Source organism: Dasypus novemcinctus, chromosome 9, assembly GCF_030445035.2.
Source record: "Dasypus novemcinctus isolate mDasNov1 chromosome 9, mDasNov1.1.hap2, whole genome shotgun sequence".
NCBI lineage: Eukaryota > Metazoa > Chordata > Mammalia > Cingulata > Dasypodidae > Dasypus > Dasypus novemcinctus.
The window spans coordinates 32,155,541-32,176,365 of NC_080681.1; the positions used below are offsets into that span (position 1 = coordinate 32,155,541).

At 47.8% G+C, this 20,825-nt stretch overlaps 1 long non-coding RNA gene and 2 other non-coding genes across 6 annotated transcripts; 2 read left to right on the forward strand and 1 right to left on the reverse strand.

Annotated features, from left to right (window-relative positions):
- Nucleotides 1-2,166: 2,166 nt before the first annotated feature.
- On the forward strand, nt 2,167-19,420 carry LOC101424542 (uncharacterized). 4 transcript variants are annotated; one of them, XR_011649634.1, is made up of 5 exons: nt 2,177-2,247; nt 8,325-8,436; nt 15,484-15,549; nt 15,725-15,857; nt 18,279-19,420. It is a non-coding gene; the product is annotated as an uncharacterized lncRNA (long non-coding RNA). The 4 variants fall into 4 exon arrangements; XR_009187137.2 differs by having other exon boundaries at nt 2,178-2,247; nt 18,272-19,420; XR_187910.4 differs by lacking the exon at nt 8,325-8,436 and having other exon boundaries at nt 2,167-2,247; nt 18,272-19,420.
- Nucleotides 7,986-8,149, forward strand: LOC111762471 (U1 spliceosomal RNA). Its single transcript, XR_002795575.1, has one exon. It is a non-coding gene; the product is annotated as a U1 spliceosomal RNA (small nuclear RNA).
- Nucleotides 12,253-12,360, reverse strand: LOC111762472 (U6 spliceosomal RNA). The gene has a single exon (XR_002795576.1). It is a non-coding gene; the product is annotated as a U6 spliceosomal RNA (small nuclear RNA).
- Nucleotides 19,421-20,825: the final 1,405 nt, after the last annotated feature.

A 20,825-nucleotide genomic window follows, 5' to 3' on the forward strand; every position in this document is an offset into this window, starting at 1 on the left:
ATTCACTCCTTCCCCCTTATTTTTGTTCATTCTTCAGTCTTGAGGGATTTGGACAATGACCCCTCTCACTGCTTTGGGCCGAGAAGTGACATAGATATTGTGGGTAGTATGGTAGTGAGTTTATTTACAGAGTTAGGCTTAGAGAAAAACCACACGTGACCAACAAGGAGGTTTTAAGGAGGTAACTCTTAGGCATTAATTATAATTAGGCTTAGTTTCTTTATTACAGGAATCAGGTTCAATGATACAAGCTTTAAGATGGAGGGCTTGGCTTACTAGCCTGTTTTCTTTTATTAGGCAAGATTTTTATATTCCAGAGAAATTGGCCATCTTGAGAAAGTAGCAGAACTTCCCTAGGTGGGGAAGTTTAATATTTTTTTTTTAGCTGTTGTGAGGGCAGTAGCCTGTGACAAGGAAAAGCCTATTTTTTTTTTTTTTAGATTTACAGAAAAATTACACAGAAAGTACAGAGTGCCCATATAACCCCCCCCAAACACACACACACATATACAGTTTCCCAATTGTTAACATCTTATATTAGTGTGGTACATTACAATTGATGAGCCAATATTGACGCATTGCTACCAACCAAACTCTATAGTTTACATTACAGTTACACTTCGTGCTATACAGTTTTATAGGCTTTGACAAATGCCTAATGCCATGTGACCATCATGACAGTATCATACAGAATAATTTCGCTGTCCTAAAAATGCCTAATCATCCCCCACCACCACCCCGCGCCCTGAACCTCTGGCAACCACTCTTCTACCATCTCTACAGTTTTTGCCCTTCCAGAATGGCATATAGTTGGAATCTTACAGTAGGCAGCCTTTTCAGACTGGCTTCTTTCACCTAGCAATAAGAATTTAAGGTTCCAATGCATGTTACTGTGGCTTGATAGCTCGTTTCTTTTTACTGCTGAGTAATATTCCACTGAATGGATGTACAAGTTTGTTTTTCATTCCCTTACTGAAGGGCATCTTGGTTGCATCCAGTTTTTGGCAATTATGAATAAAGCTGCTATAAATTTTCACGTGCAGGCTTTTGTGTGAACATAAGTTTTCAGCTTCTTAGGGTAAATACCTACAAGCACAATTTCTGGATTATACAGTAAGCCTATGTTTAGCTTTGTAAGACATTGCCGGAGTATCTTCCAAGGTGGCTGTAACATTTTGCATTTCCACCAGCAGGGCAAGAAACTTCCTGATGCTCCACAGCCTCACCAGCACTCAGTGTTGTCAGTATTTCGCATTTTAGCCTTTCTAATAGGTGTGTAGTGATATCTCATTGTTTTCATTTGCAATCCCCTAGTGATATACGATATTGAGCATCTTTTCATACTTTTAAAAAATCTTTTTATGGGTATTTACTTCTCCTTCCAAATAACTTGAGAGCATTTCTTTTCCTTGTTTCCCCTGAATCATTTAGTGTGGTCCCTGACACCTTGTGAGTTTTCAATAAGCATTTGTTGTTTGATTGCTTAAATGTTTGATTGATGCAGCTAGAAAATGGAGGTGGGAAAAAGTAGGATTAAAAAAAATTTACCAGCGGGAATGGATATGGCTCAAGGAGTTGAGCTCCCGCCTCCCATATGGGTGGTTCCAGGTTCAGTTCCTGGGGACTCCTGAAAAAACAAAAACAAATAAGAAGCAAAAAACAAACCAACTCAGGGAAGTTCGTGTGGCTCAGTGGTTGAATGCTGGCTTCCCGCACATAAGGTCCGGGGTCTAATCCCTGGCCCCCAGTACTGAAAAAAAAAAATTACCAGGTACCAGGGAGGTTCCCTAGGCGCCCGGGTTCCCCAAGCTGTTCCTCTAGGACCTACAGAGACCACTTAGGAGACACAGGGATGACACGAGGGACAGACACAGAGAGCAGACAGCGAGCACAAACAATGGGGGGGAAGGGACGTGGCCCTCCAGCCAGGAGCTGCTCCCGCCCTCCTGGGTACAGAATGAGGACGGAACCACCATTGCCCTTAGCCCGTGCCGCTTAGGCTATGAGCCAGGCACCGGAGGGTTAAACCACCCCCTTTCCTGAAGAGGACACAGAGAGATCTTTCCTGTCTACACTGCCCCTGGCTTGCGGCAGCGCCTTTCTGTTGTCATAATGGTCCTTTGTTGGTGCAAAGGCCCTTTCAGACCAGTGGGGCAATATTTCACCCTTGCCACACTCTAAACACTGTGGCCAGGGCCCGGCCAACTGTGTCGCAGGCCGCGGGTTGCATCAGCTATGCCCTGTGAGGTTAGTTTGGGGGATAATGACCGGCTTGTATTCTCTCCAGCTCTGCATAATAGTGTGTTGGGAAGTGGGTGATGGGGGGCGGGGAGTCGTCCAGGGCATACAAGCCTTGAACCATCCACAGTTCACCTGTGCCCACCCACCACTCCCCACATCAGGCCGGAAAAGGGTGGGCAGGGGCAGGAAATAGAGCCTCCCTCCTGGTCTGCTTTCACGCAATCTCCCCTGCCACCCTCTTCTGCCGCTCCACCCACGTGAGATGGAAGAATAACTCGGTGGGGGCGGACGGGGGGCACCCGAGGAGGGCCTTGGTGTACTCTGATGGGAAGACATCACTCCTAGATTTGCTCAGTATTTCTCAAGAATATTTCTCAGATATTCTCTTTCGGGGATGAGTCTTCCATGCTTTTGAAAATGACACAAACCAGGAAGCTCAAAGCAAGCAAGGTCACGATAACCTTCTTTGGGAGTGAAGTGAATGGGGCATAGATTTCGACCACCCAGGAACTGGCTCCCAATTAGGGGTGCTTTCGTGCCAGATCTTTTGCCAGTGTGGGACTCCCGCTGCCAGGCAGGTGAGCTGGGCTCAGCCCCCAGCAGGCAGCCAGTTCATCTTCTGCAAGCCTGGCCTGCCCAGCAGCCCCAGCTGACGCATGTGCTTTTCCAGCTGCTGGCGGCTCCCTGGGAACTATCCTTTTCTCCTGTCCTGGCCTTGTCTCCTGACAGGTCAGGCCAAGCAGTTGACCTGGAGCAGTGGCAACTGGAGGCCACAACTTCACCCTGCTCCTTCTCTGGTTGCTGGCAGGAATGATGGCTGGAGCGTGCTGCCTTTAACTGCCTTCAGGGTCAGTTCAATCCCCAGTATCTCCCACATGGGAGGTCCCAGGTTCGATTCCCAGTGCCTCCTGAAAAGAAGATGAGGAGACTCAGGAAGCACACAATAAACAGACAAAGAGAGCAGACAGCAAGCACAAACAATGGGGCAGAAGGTATAAATAAATCTTTAAAAAAACAAAAAAACCAACAGATTTCTGGTACTTTGCATCAGCACCCATTTGGCTGACTAATATAGAATTCCGTACCAGAGGGTAGGGTCATGCTTTTGCAATTACCGAAATGCTGGAACAATCTTATAAATGGGTAAGGAGAATTTTTTGGAGGAATTGTGAGATGCTTGATAGAAAAGACCTAGATTGCTTTGAAGAGTCTGTTGATAGGAATATGGACGCTAAAGAGACTTTATGAGGCCTCAGAAGGAAATGATGAAACTATTATTGAAACTGGAGGAAAGGTGGTCCAGTTTTAAAATTGCAGAGGATTTAGCAAGATTAACACCTGATGTTTTACGGAAGGCAGAATTTAAAAAGGGCAAGCCTGGACATTTAGCTGAAAATCTCTCCAAAGTAAACTCAGAGAATGTGGCTTCGCTTCTCCTTGCAGCTTATAGTAAAATACTAGACAAGAGAGATAAGGTGAAAGCTGAATTGTTGAGCACAAAGGAAACAGAAACTGATTCTGGAAATTCCAAGCCTCTAGAAATCAAGCCCCCAGACGATAATGCCCATTTGATGAATTAACTCAACTTGTAATTTGTAAGTCAGGATTGAAAATGCAGCTATCAAGAAAGACTTGTGGAAAGTATTACTGTCTGATGGCTTGGACCCCTGCTTCCTGTATGCTAAACCAACAAGCTCTTGAGAGAGCTGTATGAACAAAACCACTGTCAGCCTGGACTAAAAGGGGCATGGAGGGGAGAGATGGAAGGGCAAATAGCTTTAAGAGGAAAACCATGGAAACTGAGATCTGGAATTAAAACCTCGCCTTGGGCCAAGAGAAGAACCCTGCCCATGTGTATGGAGAGGGTGAGTTTGCCCGGGCAGCTGGAGAGGGTGGATGTTCCAGGAGAGATTTGCTACCCCAAACTACTGAAAGGGTGGCGCACATTCCCTAAGGGTTGGGGAGAGTAAGGTCAACACCCCATAGGTCTGAGAAGGGTGGGCCTGTCCCTCATAGATTAGGGAAGGCCAAGTCGCCAACTCGTTGCTCTAAGAGGGTTGGCCGTGTAGGCCAGAGATTAGGGTGAATGTCATCTCTCCCCGTTGTGCTAAGGGATTTGAGACTCTACCCTAGAGACTGAGTGAAGTGTGGCCATCACCCCAACATTCTTGGAGGGTGAGGTCTGGAACTTGGTCACCACCCAGATGCTTGATGAAGGTGCAACCAAGAAAATGGCCATTGGGCAAGCCTGTGAAAAGGGTGGGTCCCCATGAGGCCCCAGGGAGAAGAAGCCATCATCTTGAGAATGACTCAGACTTTGCAATGAAGTGTGCCCTGCAGGGTTACGGAACTGTAGTGGACCTGTGACTCATGTTTCCCTCCCAATTTCTCATTATGGTAATGCAAATGTTTATCCTTTGTTCCTTTGTATATTTGGAAACAGATAAATTGTTTTGTAAGTTTCAGGATTTTCTACAGCCAGAGGGGAAATTGCCCAAAGACAAACTGTGTTTATTTAAACTGATCGTGATATGGTTTTGTACATAACATTGTTACTGATTTCAAGTTTTTTTCTTTGAATAATGTAATTTCTTTTTTGGAATTGAGACGGTGGAGTGTGGCAGTTTGATATTATTTATGAATTCCAAAAAGAGTTAATGATTATGTTTGTAAACTGGTCTGTTCCTCTGGGCATGCTCCCCTTTGATTATATTCAATTCACCTGAGATGTCTGATTAAATTATGTTAAGATTAGGGCTTTGATTCAACCGTCATCGTTAGAGTGCTCTGAGTCCCAGCTCCCTTGGTGGGAGGATAAAACAGACTCTCACAGGGAAGTAGATACACTAAGGATCCTGTGGCCCTAGGAAGAGAGATGAGCCTGAGAGTTTACAGTTGACCTTGTGAAGAGAACAGAGCAGCTGAACCTGGAAAGACATGAGCCCCAGGAAGAGAGACGAGCCTTAGGCCAGCCTACAGCTGAGATGGCAGAAGCTGGGCGCAGGGAGCCCTAAAAGAAAAGAGGAAGGCTGAACCCTCGCAGATATCCGCAGCCATCCTGCCTCAACATGTGGCAACAGGCTTTGGGTGAGAAAGTACCTGTGTGCTACCTTGAGTTGGACTCTTCAGGGCCTTGTGACTGTAAAGACCCTTTATAAAAACTAACGGTTTTCTGGTACTCTGCATCAGCACCACTTTGGCTGACCAATATACCACCTCATTATTAAAACCCTGAAGTATTAAGAGTACTCATGGGAGAACGTTCTCATATTGGTTCTGTTACCAATAGTCCATCTTCTTCCATTGGAGTCCCTGTGTTATACAGCTCCATGTTCTGTAGAATCCATTCAAACTGTACATTCAGTGGCTCTCATTTCATCACACGTTCTCATTATCACCTCAGCCAATTTTAGAATGTTTTCATTACTCCAAAAGGAAAAATCCCATACGCCTTTATACCCTTCTATAGTTGTCGCTTAGAATTGATATATCTTCTTTGTCACTGCTGCAAAAATATGACTATCATCCATAAGTTCCATTAGTTGTAGTTTTCCCATGTATCACCATATTCTTAACACTTTGTAAAAGAACATTCTTATATTTTCACTATTGACCACAATCTCCATCTACCACCTCTAACCCAACTTTTTCAACCCGGGGCTGACCTGGGGCTGCAGCTAGTGCTGGCTCCTCCAGGACCCCAGAGAGAAAGTACAGCTCAGCATCTCCCCTCTTCCATCCCAGGCAACCCTAGGAGCCCAGAGTGGAAATTCTGGAAGGCCCGACACCTCCGGTTGGGGGTTAACCTTTACCTACTCCTGGCACAGCAGCTCTGTAGGCACCAAGGGTGAGTCCCAGAAGCTGTGCGGCTCTCTGAGTGCCCTTGTGCCTGATATCGTTGCAGTCCTTCCCAGGGTCTGTACCTGGGCCTTCCCTGGGGTGCAGTTAGTGGAGCAGAGACCATGGGCACAGACACGCATCTGTCCAGGTGATACATTACCTCGTAGGAAGGCCCCTTCAGTTTCTGCTGATCTTTTTGTTTAAAAATAATTTTTTAAAGAATCACGTGACAGTTACAGTTGAAGTTGCAAAACGTGCGCAAGACACTAGTTTGCTTTATCAGCTCATTTATCCACCCCCCAAGAAAGCCTGGAGAATAGGATAAATGAAATGGAAACTTTACAGAAACTTGTATAACCGAAAGCTTGTTCAAAGGCCCCCAGCCTGCTGTCTGCTCTCCAGGGTTAGCCGTCAGGCTGGCTTCTAGCTTGTGGACCAGCCTCTGATATCCTCTACAAAAGAGGCACAGCACTGGCGGGGGGTAGTTGGGTTCATGATCGGACCTGTGGGTGTTGCAGAAATGGGGTGGCTTGGGAGGGGGTTAAGAGTGAGACTGCCCCTTAGTCTGAGGATGTAAATGTCAGTTGAAAGGAAACTAGAGAATAATCTAGGGACTGTAGAACATCGTGATTTTGGTGGTATATGAAGATTATGGTTAATAGTGTAAATATAAGAATGTTCTTTTACTACAGTGTTAAGAATATGGTGATACATGGGAAAATTACAACTAAAGTAACGTGTGGATGATAGTTAACAGTAATATTGCAATATTTTTGCTGCAATGGCAAGAAGATATATCAATTCTAAGGGACAACAACAGGGGGGTATAAGAGGGCATGGTGGGAAACGGACTTGGCCCAGTGGTTAGGGCGTCCGTCTACCACATGGGAGGTCCGCGGTTCAAACCCCAGGCCTCCTTGACCCGTGTGGAGCTGGCCCATGCGCAGTGCTGATGCGCGCAAGGAGTGCCCTGCCACGCAGGAGTGCTGTGCCACGCAGGGGTGTCCCCCGCATAGGGGAGCCCCACGCGCAAGGAGTGCGCCCGTGAGGAAAGCCGCCCAGCGCGAAAGAAAGAGCAGCCTGCCCAGGAATGGCGCCGCCCACACTTCCCATGCCGCTGACGACAACAGAAGCGGACAAAGAAACAAGACGCAGCAAATAGACACAGAGAACACACAACCGGGCCGGGGGGGGGGGGGGGGGGGGGGCAGAATTAAATAAATAAATAAATCTTTAAAAAAAAAAAAAGAGGGCATGGTATTTTCCCTTTTGGAGTAATGAAAATGATATATACTTCAATTAAAATTTTTTAAATGAAAAAAAAAAAAGATTAGCACCCAAGCACAGCCCTTGAATGACCCTGGGCTAACTATTGTTTTCTAGAAAAGGGAGCCCTCACGGTACCAAGGGTGCTAACACGCAAACAGGGAAAAAACAATTGTGTGGACCACACCACACAATTACACACAATTACAAAGCACACTGATTTGCTCCTAAAATTCTGATGATCAGTTCTGTGTGTTTTGTCTGTGCTGCTGGCAGATCATCCCAATCCACTGAAATGTCAGAGGCTGCCTGTGGGGCAGGGCACACATTCTCCCCTCTCTTTTCTTTCTCTATTTATCAAGGACAGATGAGCTTCAGCTGCAGGCTGGCTCCTGCCTGCGGGGGTTCCCACTTGGTTTTGGACTTACTGTGACTCCAGATAACCCTGAGATGGCACATAAAACAAAAAATTAAAATAACACAAAAGCCCCTGTCATCAGAGGACATCTTTGATAATTTTAAATGATTAAGTATCTCCTCCCTTCTGCTGAAAACACGTTCACACACACAGGCACACATCTCTACCCTTTATATGTTTCTGATTCTTCATTCTCATAATGGCAATAAAAAGTCTGCTCATACTTACCTGGCAGGCGAGATACCATGATCACGAAGGTGATTTTCCCTGCACGAGGCTTATCCATTGCATTCCGGGTGTGCTGGCCCCTGCTATTTCCCCAAATGCGGGACACTCAACTGCATAATTTGTGGCAGTGGAGGACTGCGTTTGCGCTCTTCCCTGTTTAAAAAAAAGTCTGGCTCAGTTTGCACCACTGAGATACATGGTGTGGGTCAAATGATATCATGCAAGCTCTCTGGAAAAATTAAGTGCTATAGAAATGGAAGGCATTTCCACTGATAACCATAATTTCATCATTTGTTATTTGATTATTCTGTATCTTGCCCTTTGTGTTCAGGGAACAAAGAAGGCTGAGAGTTAGTGATACCCTGTGTTGACAAGACCAAAGCCGGAGGAGTACAGCTGGAATCAGGCGTGTTTTTCTGGAAGGCTGACTGAGCATTTTGCAAGTATGGGGCAGAATTCCATCTAGCCTTCAAACCTCGAGCCAAGGCTCAGCATTAACAAAGCCAAAAGTTCCATTTATTTGACTGTGGGTGTGCTACAGTCACCCTTTAAATGGCCATTCAGTTTTAAGTTCAATAAGTGTTTGTACTGAGAAACCCTTTAACTGAGGGGCGGAAGCGTCCTTGGCTTCAAGTCACGCATGCCGAGCAGTGCAGTGGTCGCCGTCACAGAGTGGGCATCACATTCTCACCTGCCCAAGATGACTCCCTGGGTGGAGGTCCTTGGCCACAGAACCAGTGACTGAGCTAAGTGTGCAAGCCTCCAGGTGTGTGTGTGTGAAGGGGCAAAGCAGGGGGGGGTATTTTTTACCTCCACTGCTCTGCAATGTTGAAAATGAGTGTAAGGGTAAGTAAAAGGAGAGGATAAGAGATGAGAAGATGAGATTAAAAGAATAGGAACAAAGACATAAAAAGATTTAAAAATGGCAACGTAAGTCACGGTGGAGTGCCTTTAAGTTCACCTGCAAAGAGCCCAAATGCCAGCCCAGTGTCATTTGGCAGCGAGTGGGAGCTCTGGTCTTCCGCTAGCAGGGAGCAATACTTGTGGGCACTCAGGCAGTCACGGGTTTGGGCTGTTTTAAGGCATTAAAGGGAAGTATCCGCCCCCTGCCAAGTCTGGAATAGTCTTGGAAGTGTGGTGGGTGTGAGGGGGCATCGTGGACTTAAAGCAGAGGGAGTTCTACGGGAGGGCTGCCTTCCCAAACAAATGCCAAGAGGAGACACGGACAGAGAGGATGAGGCATCTCCATGACCAAGAAACAGGCCTCTGGGAACCAGGGAGACAACCCACCTGGACACATGAAGCTGGCCACCATTCCGTTTCGATGTCCCCATTGAAGGTGTCTTTACTCACCCTCATAAGGCTGGGTATAGATGATTCCCAGTGCCGCTGATAAGGATAAAGTTGGGTATAGAAACCTGGAAAAACCAACCTGCATGTAATACAAGGAACACAGCTTGGAAACAGGAGCCCTGGATTCAAATCCCAATCCTACCGTTCACCAGCTCTGTGCCTTTGAGCAACACCCCTCCAAGGTTATTTCTTCACCTGTAGAATGGGGATAAGACCTACTTCATCAGGGTATAGTTGAAACGACCCACGTCAATGACTGTGAAGTGTTCTGTAAGCTTAAGCACTATGCAAATAAATCACAAGACTATTGAAGAGCTGAACGTAGCTCAGTGCACCAGGTGGATCGTTCCGGACCATCTGTGAAGTATCAGCTAGAGAGGTGGAGCTCTTAGTAAACAATATTGCCTCAGCTGTAACCAGTGCACCGTTCTTTTCTTAAACAAACAACAAACAGGCAAAATCTTGCCCAAGTCAAAAGACAGCAGGCCCTTCTGGCTCTGTCCGCTTCCTGAAAAGCCGCCTACCACCGGTTAGTCCTTTCTCCACGGGGAAGGTGGAGGCGGCGCCTTCGCTAGTTACAAGGAGGCATGTTCTCGCGTGGCAGGCTGACATCCTGCCCTCGTTGGCCTCAAGCACTTCTCGGCCTTTCCCCCCACGACACAGGGCAGATGACACTCATGAGTGTGACAGTCACCATTCCCAGAGCACAGAGTGCCTCCCCCCGGCCCCTTCTCCTTCACCAAAGAAGGTGAGTCAGAAGACCAGACTGTACGGGTAACCGTAAATCCACTCTTATTAAGACTTGCTGTCATGGCACATGTGGTAGTGTACCTTAAAGTCAAGATTGAGAACGAACGCCCTCATCTGTGTGCGGGGCCAGAATTTGTCTTCCGCATCTCAGCAGTTTGAACGCCTGGCACATGTAGAAACTTACTGCTAACTTGAACTGGGGCTGCAGCCCGAGAAGGAGAACCCTCCCGGCTCCCCACCCAGGAGCCCTGGGGCCATTCTGAGTACAGAGGTGCTTGTTGGTGCCTCTCAGCCCTTTGGGGGGAATTACAGCCACGTGACAGAAGACAGTGGTCCGTCAGGGAGATTTCACTGCTAGGACAAGCCAGCTCATTTCTCACTCTCTGGTAGTGACTATTTTTTTTCTCTCTTATTTTAATTATTATTTTTTTATTGGTAGTGACCATTTTAAGTGGAAGAGTTAGCGCCTAGCTTCCTTCACATCCGCCTTTGGTGAGGATGGCCTCTTGCCAGGAAGCAGTGTCTGATTTGGGGCTTGGAGAGGGCTGGAGGAACTCAGAGGGCGGGTGGTACCGCCCAGAGAATAAACACGAAAAATCACAGCAGATCCTTAACGGCAGGGCAGAGAGGTGCATTGTGAGGGCTGCCCCTAAAAGATGGTCAAGGCCTTTCCCTGGGACACTTGGGGGGATCTGCTGATCCAGGGGGATCTGTGGGCACCGAGGCCAAATCTGCCACGCATTTTCCCTTCCCTGCTGGGAAGGCCCTGCCAGGGCATCAGCCTGAGCCACGCGCCCCCGTGTCGGAGCAGCCTGGAGGCTGGCAGCCCACACAAGTCCCCAGGAGAGACTCCAGGGCTAGGGCTGCCAGCCAGGGGCGCCCACACGTCCTCTGCGCGGGGCTTGCTTACAGCAGTGTGGTCTCCAGGGGGTCCGACTTGTAACACGGCGCGGGCTTCTCCCAGAGAATCAGGTGGAAGCAGAATCACCCTTTCTGCTGCAAACTTACAGCCACGGAAGACAAAGGGAGGGCATGTTAAAGAATTTGCAAGACATGTTTTAAAACTACTGCAGGGCCTCTATAAAATAACAACGCCTTACTCTTGCAGAGTGCTTTACAGCTTAAAAAGCCCTTGGCTTAATCCTCCCAGGGCATCTGAGAGGTGGATAGGGCAGGTAATTTTGCAGATGTGAAAACAAGCCAGACCAGTCACTTCTGTCCCCTGAGCTGTGGGATGAAGAATGTACATGAAGTGCCCTATATGTGATGGCTTTCTATTCCTGAAAAGTTGTCTGTGGTGATGGAAGCAGTCTGACCAGATTTCTATTGGCTGTGACTTCCGAAGACAAGGTGAGTTGCTTCCACTTAGCCCATCCAGGGATTCTGAGGGCGAACTAATTTTAGATCCCTTGGTCCCGGGAAAGGCAAAAGAATAATCTTCCCTCCATTGGAATACAAATGCCTTCGAGTAAAGACCAATCATGGCACCTCAGATTAAGATGAGGAACGCACATTTATCACATATCTTTAAGCTGAAACATTTCAGCCCAAGCAGGGAAAGCAAAAATTAAAATCAGCTTTCAGAAAATTACTCCTTGAGCAAGCAAGTACCAAGAATGAAGTTTTTAAAAGTGTCAAAGCACTAAGTTTGTGCAGGTGCAGCTCATTACACAATATTGTCTTCCTGATTTGGTGAGTGAAAAGCATTTATGTATTAAGTCTTTTTGAAATTGACTCAGGGATGATGTGAGAATGAGGGATTTCCTAGTAAAGGGTTCCTGTGAAAATGACTTCCTAATTTCAATTTTGTGAATTTGGGTTTCTAGAAATTGGATTTTCTCAAAACCTGTATCATAGCTTCCCAGTCATTGTTAATGGATCTAACTTGAGAAATTTGGGATCCTCTATGTGTTCAAATGTCTATTTTGTATTAATAGAGCTTGTTTCCTTTCATTTTATTCATGCTTTATATATTAAAAACAAAAACTGGGGGGAAGGGTGACAAGGACTGTGCAGAAACATTGACCAACACTTAAATCTAAGCATGTTCTCCAGTGGTTCTAGAACCCGCTAGGAGGGATTAGCGTAAAATTACTGCCTCCTCTGCAAACATTTCTTTATTTATATTTCTTTTTGTTTCTACAATCTCCTTATTTAAAAATATGGAATGCTTCACGAATTTGCGTGTCATCCCTTGCGCAGGGGTCATGCTAATCTTCTCTAGATCGTTCCAATTTTAGTATATGTGCTGCCGAAGCGAGCACCGTTTCTTTTATTGCAGGACACAGTGATGTATCTTTGAGGCATGCACAATGCCCTATAGTTAATGCAGATCATTTTACAGTTCTAAATTTAATGATTTAAACTTTGTAAGAAGGAAATTAAACTGGCACGGCACAGTGGTGAGACTCCAGAAGCACTCAGCCAAGTGGGAACTCAGCACTTCGTGTGTCCGGCATTGTGCTTGGCATCGTGGGGAACAAAGGAAGCCTAAGCCATGATTCCTGCCTCAATCACCTGATCGAGCTGGGGCGGGGCGGGGGGAAGCTTCTTTAGTTTCCTAGCTGCTAAAACCATGCGTTGGGTTGGCTTAAAGAAGAGGAATGTATTGGCTCACAATTTTGAGGCTAGGAGACATCCAAAATCGAGGCATCATCTTTCTCCCGAAGACTGTGGCGCTCTGTGGCTGCCAGCGGTCCTTGCTCCTTCCATCACATGGCAGTGCATGTGGCAGCCTCTCGTGGCTTTTCTCTTCTCTTCCGGGTTCCACTGGCTGCCAGCTTCTGGCTGCAACTTCTATGGCTCGCTCTCTGTCTGAATTTCCTTCTGCTTACCCATCCTGATTCAGTTGGGCCACACCGTAAATGAAGTTACCTCAGCCAAAGATCTTATTTACAATGAGTTCTCACCCAAAGAATGGGATGAGATTTTGCTGGGGTACATGGCTCCAAGCCACCGAAGGGGTGAGACAACAGAGTGCAGGGAACAAACCAGAATCGCATACAACGTTATATTGCGCTGGAGCATAGTCCAGAGTTATGTGGCACTACTGAAGAATAAGTAGGCCCATACATCAAGAGCTACTGATGTGTGGCACAGACAATAAGTGCAAAAGGGAGAGTAGGAAGAGGAGAAATAACATTTGTGCCCTCCATTTTGGAAACTTTTAAGGCATTTTCCCATTCATTATATCTTATTTAATTCTGACAACAACCTAGGAGGTAGCCTGAGTCAGGATCACAACTCCTAGTTTATAAATGAGGAGATCGAGGCCCAAAGAGGATAAGTAACTTTTGTCTCAGGTGGCTCATGGGCATGAACTCAAAAACTCTGACTCTTGGGGAACAGATGTGGCTCATGTGGTTGAGCACCTGCCTCCTACATGGTAGGTTCCTGGTTCAGTTCCCAGTGCCTCCTAAAGAAGACAAACAATGAGCAGACAATGAATAAAAACAAACAGGCAGGGAGCAGATGTGGCTCAAGCAGCTGAGCACCTGCCTCCCACATGGGAAGTCCCAAGTTTGGTTCCTGGTACCTCCTAAAGAAAAAACAAAAAACAGAGCAGACAAGGAGCTCAGACAAGGAGCAAACAGATGAGGGAGCCATCCTGGGGGTGGGGGGTCACATGCTCTTTTCCCCTCATGTCATTAACCCCCAAAGTGGCAACCTTTTGAACAGGTCTTGAAGGAGGGGCGAGGGAGGGGCAATCTGAGAAGCATGGGCATGGAGGGACCCCGGGATCTAGGCGAGCCACAGGACCGATGCTCAGCACACAAAAGGCAGCAGGAGACCAGCCTGGCCGTGGTGGATAGCTCTTATCAGGGAATAAAGTAGAAGGTGGGACGTGGAGAGGGCGCTGAGCACAGAGGCCTTTCTCTGGGAAGAAAACTGCAGAGTCACAGAAGGGGCATGAAGTGTTTAAAAGTATTAAGCTGAATTCAGTCACTCTGGGAATTAATTCATGGATATAAAGAAAAGACCTTACATAAGGAAAAAAAAACTTGCATGAAGATGGTCATGGAGCTTTATTTATGGAACCAACCACAGAATACAGTTCATTTATTTTTATTTTTTTTCAGTTTCCCAAATTTTCTACAGTTAGTGCTAGGGATGTGTGCCTAGACATGTGAACATTTATAAATAAACACCCCATGGGGTCATGATAGCAAGTCCCCATGGAGATAAGCTCCTTACATAACTTACTACCAGTGGCCAGTGTTCCCTAGGGGATGACTGGCCAATGTCTTTATCTTCAGTTTATCTGAAGTGTTCTGATGAAGGACATAGTCATGCCATCCACGCTACACACACATCAGTTTAGAGCACAGCCAAACTTACAAGTTAACATCCAGTGGGCTATTTAACCATTAAAACAACTGTATGTTTTTCTTTGGAAAACAAGCCTACTATTTCCTATGAGTCAAAGGGTCATCAGGAAAATAGGATTATTAATGGCTGAGAGATCATCAGGAGTAAACCAAACAGACTGGAAAAGGCCAGTCAAACTGAGGAAAGCACCGTGCAATGCATCAGTTTCAATGGCGAGTGCAAAAGATGACGCTTCATATCCATTCCGGCAGAATTAGCACCAATAGAGGACTGCCTCTGCATTTTCTTTTTTTTTTTTTTTAATATTTATTTTTTATTTCTTTCTTTCCCCTTCCCCCTCCCCCAGTTGTCTGCTCTCTGTGACCATTCGCTGTGTGTTCTTCTGTGACCGCTTCTATCCTTATCAGCGGCACCAGGAATCTGTATCATTTTGTTGCGTCATCTTGCTGTGTCAGCTCTCCATGTGTGCGGCGCCATTCCTGGGCAGGCTGCACTTTCTTTCGCACTGGGCGGCTCTCCTTCCGGGGCGCACTCCTTGCGCATGGGGCTCCCCTACGCAGGGGACACCGCTACATGGCATGGCACTCCTTGCGCACATCAGCACAGTGCATGGGCCAGCTTCTTGAGAGTCAAGGAGGCCCGGGGTTTGAACCGCGGACCTCCCATGTGGTAGGTGGACGCCCTATCCATTGGGCCAAGTTCACTTCCTTGCATTTTCTTAATAATGAAAAAACATAACATTGGAAAAAAAGATTCCCCTGGAGTAAGAGTATGGTATGGAAGGAAGGGCAGATGTGGTAGCTCGGGCATGAATCGATGACTTGAGAATTGGGTGGATGGGAGAAGTAAGGGAGGGTTAGCTGGATTTGGGACTGATTCAATGTCAAGAGTGAAGGCAATGATGTGCTGGAACTGGCTCCTACTGGCTTTCAGGAGATGCTTGTGCCCATCTTTTCCCAGCCCCACATTCAGTAACATCATGTTGGTGGCTTGTATTTACACCACAGAAGTTGGCAACGACTACAAAACAGGCCCTTTCATTCTCTCTCTCTCTTCAGAGATCTGGTTGTTAAGCATCTGCCTGCATACCAGTGAGTGAAAGGAAGAGGAGAAGCAAAAGATGGGTAAGGTTTAGAATCTAAGACTAGAAGAATAACATTGTTGTTTGTTCATCTATTCCTTGCATAAATACTTAAGTGCTATTAATAGAAATGGGCAAGTTGGAAAGTTGATTTAATTTTAAAGATATGAATTTAATGTGAGATTTTGATTTTTCTCTTTCATTACCAATATTTATAGAATCACACTCTGTGCCATACATGGGGCCAAGCACATGGGACCCAGTAATGTGATTAAGACACAGCCCTGGCCTCATGGAACTTGCAGTCCAGGGGAGGAAGACAGATGTGCAAAACAATTACAGTAGAATTAGGTAAGAGCTAAAGAAGATGGGAGCATATCCCAAAGAGAATGTGTGGGTAAAGTGGGGGTGAGGTGTGGGCCTTTCCAGAGGAGGTGACCTTTGCACAGTCTGTAGGAAGAGTAAACATTTGCCAGACATGGAAAGTCATGGGGGAAGAGGGAAGTGTCATAAATAGCAGAGCATGCAGGGACCCCATGAGAAGAGGAGGAGGAAGTGAACAGTGGGGCGTGGATGGGAGGTTGAGAGGGATGGTGGTCAAAGGAGCTGTTTCCCTCTACCGAAGGCGTTAAATTCACATCACGAGATCATTGAGTATCGCCAAGTTGAGTCTAGCCTGGACTGGAATTAATAATCAAAGCATCTAATCCAAGGATGGAGTTAGGCACAGCACCAAAGTCTTCCAGGGAAAAATAAGGGAGAAACAATTCTTGGGGCCGGGTGGATGATAGAGTCGTGGATCTAGGAGATCAAGCCAGGGGAAAAAAGGATATGACAATTAAGGTGCAGACTTCCGTGAGCCAGGAGCAGAGAGGGCTGGTGGGAGCTGTCTGGGGAGGAGGTGGGTGGCAGGGACGGGTGGGAGACAGGCGGAAGCTGGAGTGAACTTCAGAAGATGGTGCAGGAATCCAGGCAAGCAGGCCAGCCCCACACAGCGGGCATTGAGTCGATCGTGCTCCTGAAGGTTGGCAATGACTCTCTGTCCACGGCTCAATCTCTAGCTCAGCACCCAGCACTGAATGAGCATTCCGTAAACATTTTAGAGTAAGTAAATAAATGAGTTAGGAAGGGAGGGAAGGAAAGAAGTCACTTGGGGGTCTATTTATTCCAGGGACTTCTGGATACAAGACTCAGGGAAGCAGGCATTTCCAGTCTCTAAAGGTGAGGGCTTCCAGTGAGCCACCAGGCTTGGCTCTCAGTCAGGACCAGAGGTGCTTAATGAGTCATCATTGCTGGCAGGTGGTTGATGCTGGAGCAGGCAGAGTTCTCCAAGATCATAGTGCGCAAAGGCCTAGAGGTACAAACCATGTGGATGTGCAAGAGCCACAAGAAGCGAGCTATTGCTGGAGCATGGCGTGCCTACAGTACATAGGGAGAGAGGGAACTCGAGTGCCAAGCTAAAGAGGGCAGGTTTCATCCTGATAGCAATGGGGAGCTACTGAAAGGTTTTCATTTTGTTTTGTTTTGTTTTGTTTTAGAAGGTACGAGGGATTTTTTTTTCTCTCCCCATCCCCCCCCCCCACCCCCCCCAGTTGTCTACTCTCTGTGTAGATTCGCTGTGTGTGTTCTTCTGTGACTGCTTCTATCCTTGTCAACAGTATGGGAATCTATGTTTCTTTTTGTTGTGTCATCTTGCTGTGTCAGCTCTCCGTGTGTGCGGCACCATTCCTGGGCAGGCTGCACTTTCTTTCACGCTGGGTGGCTCTCCTTATGGGGAGCACTCCTTGTGCCTGGGGCTCCCCTACACAGTGGGGACACCCCTGCGTGGCACGGCACTTCTTGTGCACATCAGCACTGCGCATGCGCCAGCTCCGCACGGGTCAAGGAGGCCCAGGGTTTGAACCGCAGACCTCCCATGTGGTAGACGGACGCCCTAACCACTGGGCCAAAGTCCACTTCCCAGGTGCCAGGGACTGAATGAACCCAGGACCTTGTACATGGGAAGCGTACCCTCAACCACTGAGCTACATCTATTCCCCAATGAGAGTAGTTTTTTCCGTTTGTTTTTTGTTTTGTTTTGTTTTTAGGAGGTACCAGAGATCAAACCCAGGACCTTGTACGTGAAAAGCAGGCACTCAACCACTTGAGCTATATCTGCTCCCCTGAAAGGCTTTAAACAGGGGAATAACAAGCCAAATTTACCTTTGAGAAAGACCAGTCAGGTAGCAGTGCAAATTAGATCGAAGGCGCAAGGCAAGAGGCAGGGAAACCCATGAGAAGGTTGTTGCAATAACGCAGGTGAGAGGTAATGAGATCCAGAAGTAAGGTGGTGATGCTTGGGTACAGAAGAAGAGACAAATCAAGAGCTATTTAGGAGATTCAGTTAGTGACATAAGGTGCAGATGACACCAAGACCTGAAAATATCATGATGTGATGCTGTTACTCAAGAGTGGGAATAGGAGAGGAAGGCTCTTTCTGCAAAGTAGAGGTAGCCCTCACATTAACCACAGCAACACTGGGCATTGACTCCACAGTTTGTATCACTGGGTACTGGGCACTAGTTCTAGAACCTGCACATGGCAGCACCTATCCTCGCCTGGATGGAGTTCACTGGCGCATGCCTGTGTTTCCCACACAAAGGCAAGTTTTGGTGCATCTGCCCGGCAGAGCCCAGGTCTAATGCCCGCATCCTCCCTGCAAAGGAGGCTGGGAAAGTGAATATCCAGACTATCTCTGCTTCCTGCCTAATATTTCTCTCTTTAAGTTACCAGGGATTGGAGCTGGGACCTCGTACCTAGAAAGTAGGCACTCAACCACTGAGCTACATCCGCTCTCTCACCTAATCTCTTAAAATGAAGAGTTCTCCAGCAGAGGAAGGCTGTTCAGAGAGCTCGTCAGCCATAAACAATGACAAATGTCCATTACAAATATGAAGAATGAAGGCAACAAAGAAGGCCAAGGCCAAAACACTGGGGAAAGCAAATGTGTAAGGGAAAAAGAGAGGGGAGAGAGTCAGTGAAGGAAACTGAGTATGAAGAACCAGAAGCCTAGAGGAGATTCAGAAGAGTAGGAACATGCGGCGTTGGAGAATCCTCAGGACTGAGCAGCCATTGGATTTGACGGTTAAGACATGGCCAGTCACCGATGGGAGAGAATATTCAAGGGCAAGTGGAGTAAAAGCCAGAGTACAGAGGGGCTCAGCTCTGTGGAAGTTAGGTTAGTGAAGACAGAGTGTAGGTTGCTCTTTCAAGAGGTTTGACTGGGGAGGGAAAAAGAAAAAGTCGAAATCAAGGAGTGGCGCGGACGAGAGGGCGTGGATTTGGGTGGCTGAGCCGGAGCGCCTTGTCTACAGGTGTGTGTGCGGGGCCGACCTGTGCTGCCCGGGGCTGCCTATGGGCTGGGGGAGAACGAGTTTAGTAATGGCCTCTCCCCTTCTGCTGCGCTGAGAACATTGCTCTGTTCAGCACAAGGCATTAGTGTCCCTTTCAAGATTCTAAACGACCCATGAAGCTCCCCTTTAGAGATTAAGAATATAGAAAGTTTCCATTTTGCACTGCACATTTGCAAATGTTCACCCCAAAGGCATCCTAAAAGTGGGGAAGATGAGTGAGTAAGGGGTGGGAGACTTGAACGAGCAGACCCTGTAGCCTCTCCACCTGGTGCTCTCCAGCCCAGCTCCTGGACAGGAATGGCACCCGTTCCAGTTTCCTTTGGCCCCCCCGGGCCGGTGGACTCTGTTCACTCCCTTTTGTCCCTGTCCATCTCCTCTCCTCAGGTGGAGCCCAAGGGAAGGATCAGACCTCTGTTGGATTATTCATCACAACTGCAGCCTTCTGGCACCCCGAATCTCCACCTAACCTCTAGACTCACACAGATACTCTGCAGTAGTGAATAAAAGCCTCTTTCTTCTGAAGAGTTCTAATCACTTTCACTTACATAACAGCACACCCTCAGAAATATGCCCCGTAGTAGCATTTGTAAAGGGCCTCCCTTTTTCAGATGGGGAAACCAAGGAACGAGTTGGATCAAGCAGGGAGATACCCCACCCCCCAGCCCCCAATGCCTGGAAGAGACAAGATGAGAATACAGGATTCCTTTCTTATCTTCTACCTCACAAGTAACAAGAAACTACGGAATGTCTCTTTGATTGCTTTGGGAGGGGATGGATTCAGGAGGAAAAAAGATGGGGAGAGGTGTGGGATGGGAGAAGGAGAAATGTATCTTTGTCACTCACCTTTAATGTCAATGAAACATCTCAGCCCAAGAAGCCAACATTCAGTAATTTCTGAGTACCTGACAGACTCTACAACAAAGCAGTTCCGGAAGCAACGAGCAGGTGGGCCCTCCTGCTCCCCCCACAGACGCTATCGATGGAGGCTCTGTTCATTTGTGGGAGGGTGAAATAATCCGTCACCAAAACGCCCAGCTCCTGGGAGGCAAGCCCAGGCTGAACCTGACTGCCCACCCGCAGGCGCGGCCGCAGCGTCCCCGCTGCTCTTTTCCCTGCAGTCTCCAACACCCAGCAGGTTCCTCGGGAAATCGGTTTGTGCCCACGTGGCAGCTTGCACCGGGGAGGCCTTCCCTCACCGGCGTTCTAAACGGACGCTTGTTTAAGGAAAAGGGAGTTGTTGTCCCCCAGAAGACCCCAGAAGACCCCAGAAGACCCCTGAGCCCGGCCAGCCGCGGCGGGGGGGCGACGCGTGCGTGCCCTATTCCAGCTAGGGCTCCCAGGAGATGATTAAGTGCAAAAGAGAGGCCTTTGGGTCCTGGCCCAGCTCAGATAAAGTCAGAGAAGGCCTGGAAGGGGAAAGAGAACCCGTACAGTGTGGGCAAATCTCTTTCTTCTTTCAGACACCACGTCCGCTTGCTTCCCGAGGGGATTTCCTTTTAGGGAAGACGTGGAACCCATTGAATGTGAGCAAGCATCCAGTTTAACGAAGGCAGTAAATCACGCCAGGGAGGGAGGCCTGGGAGAATCGAGCCAGGGACGGCTGGGCTCCCAGCCGGTCCCCCTTACGAACATCCACGTAGCGTGGGGGGCACGCACGTGTCACGGGAGGCCCCAGGGTGGGGTGGGAGCTGGAGGAAGCCCCGGTGCCTTCCTCTTTCTCACAGGGAGGCTTCCCAGGCCCGCTTGCTTCTGCCTTGGAGCAGACACTGGTTCTCACGTGTGCTGAGGGACTGACCTCTTAGCATGGGATGCACGTGGGTGACCTGTGTCCTGTGACTTAAGAGATCCCAGGGAAGGTCCCGGAGTCTCCCTTTTGCTCCTGTGCTGCTGACGCTCAAGTGCTGCTATTGGAGAAGCGCCTTGGAAT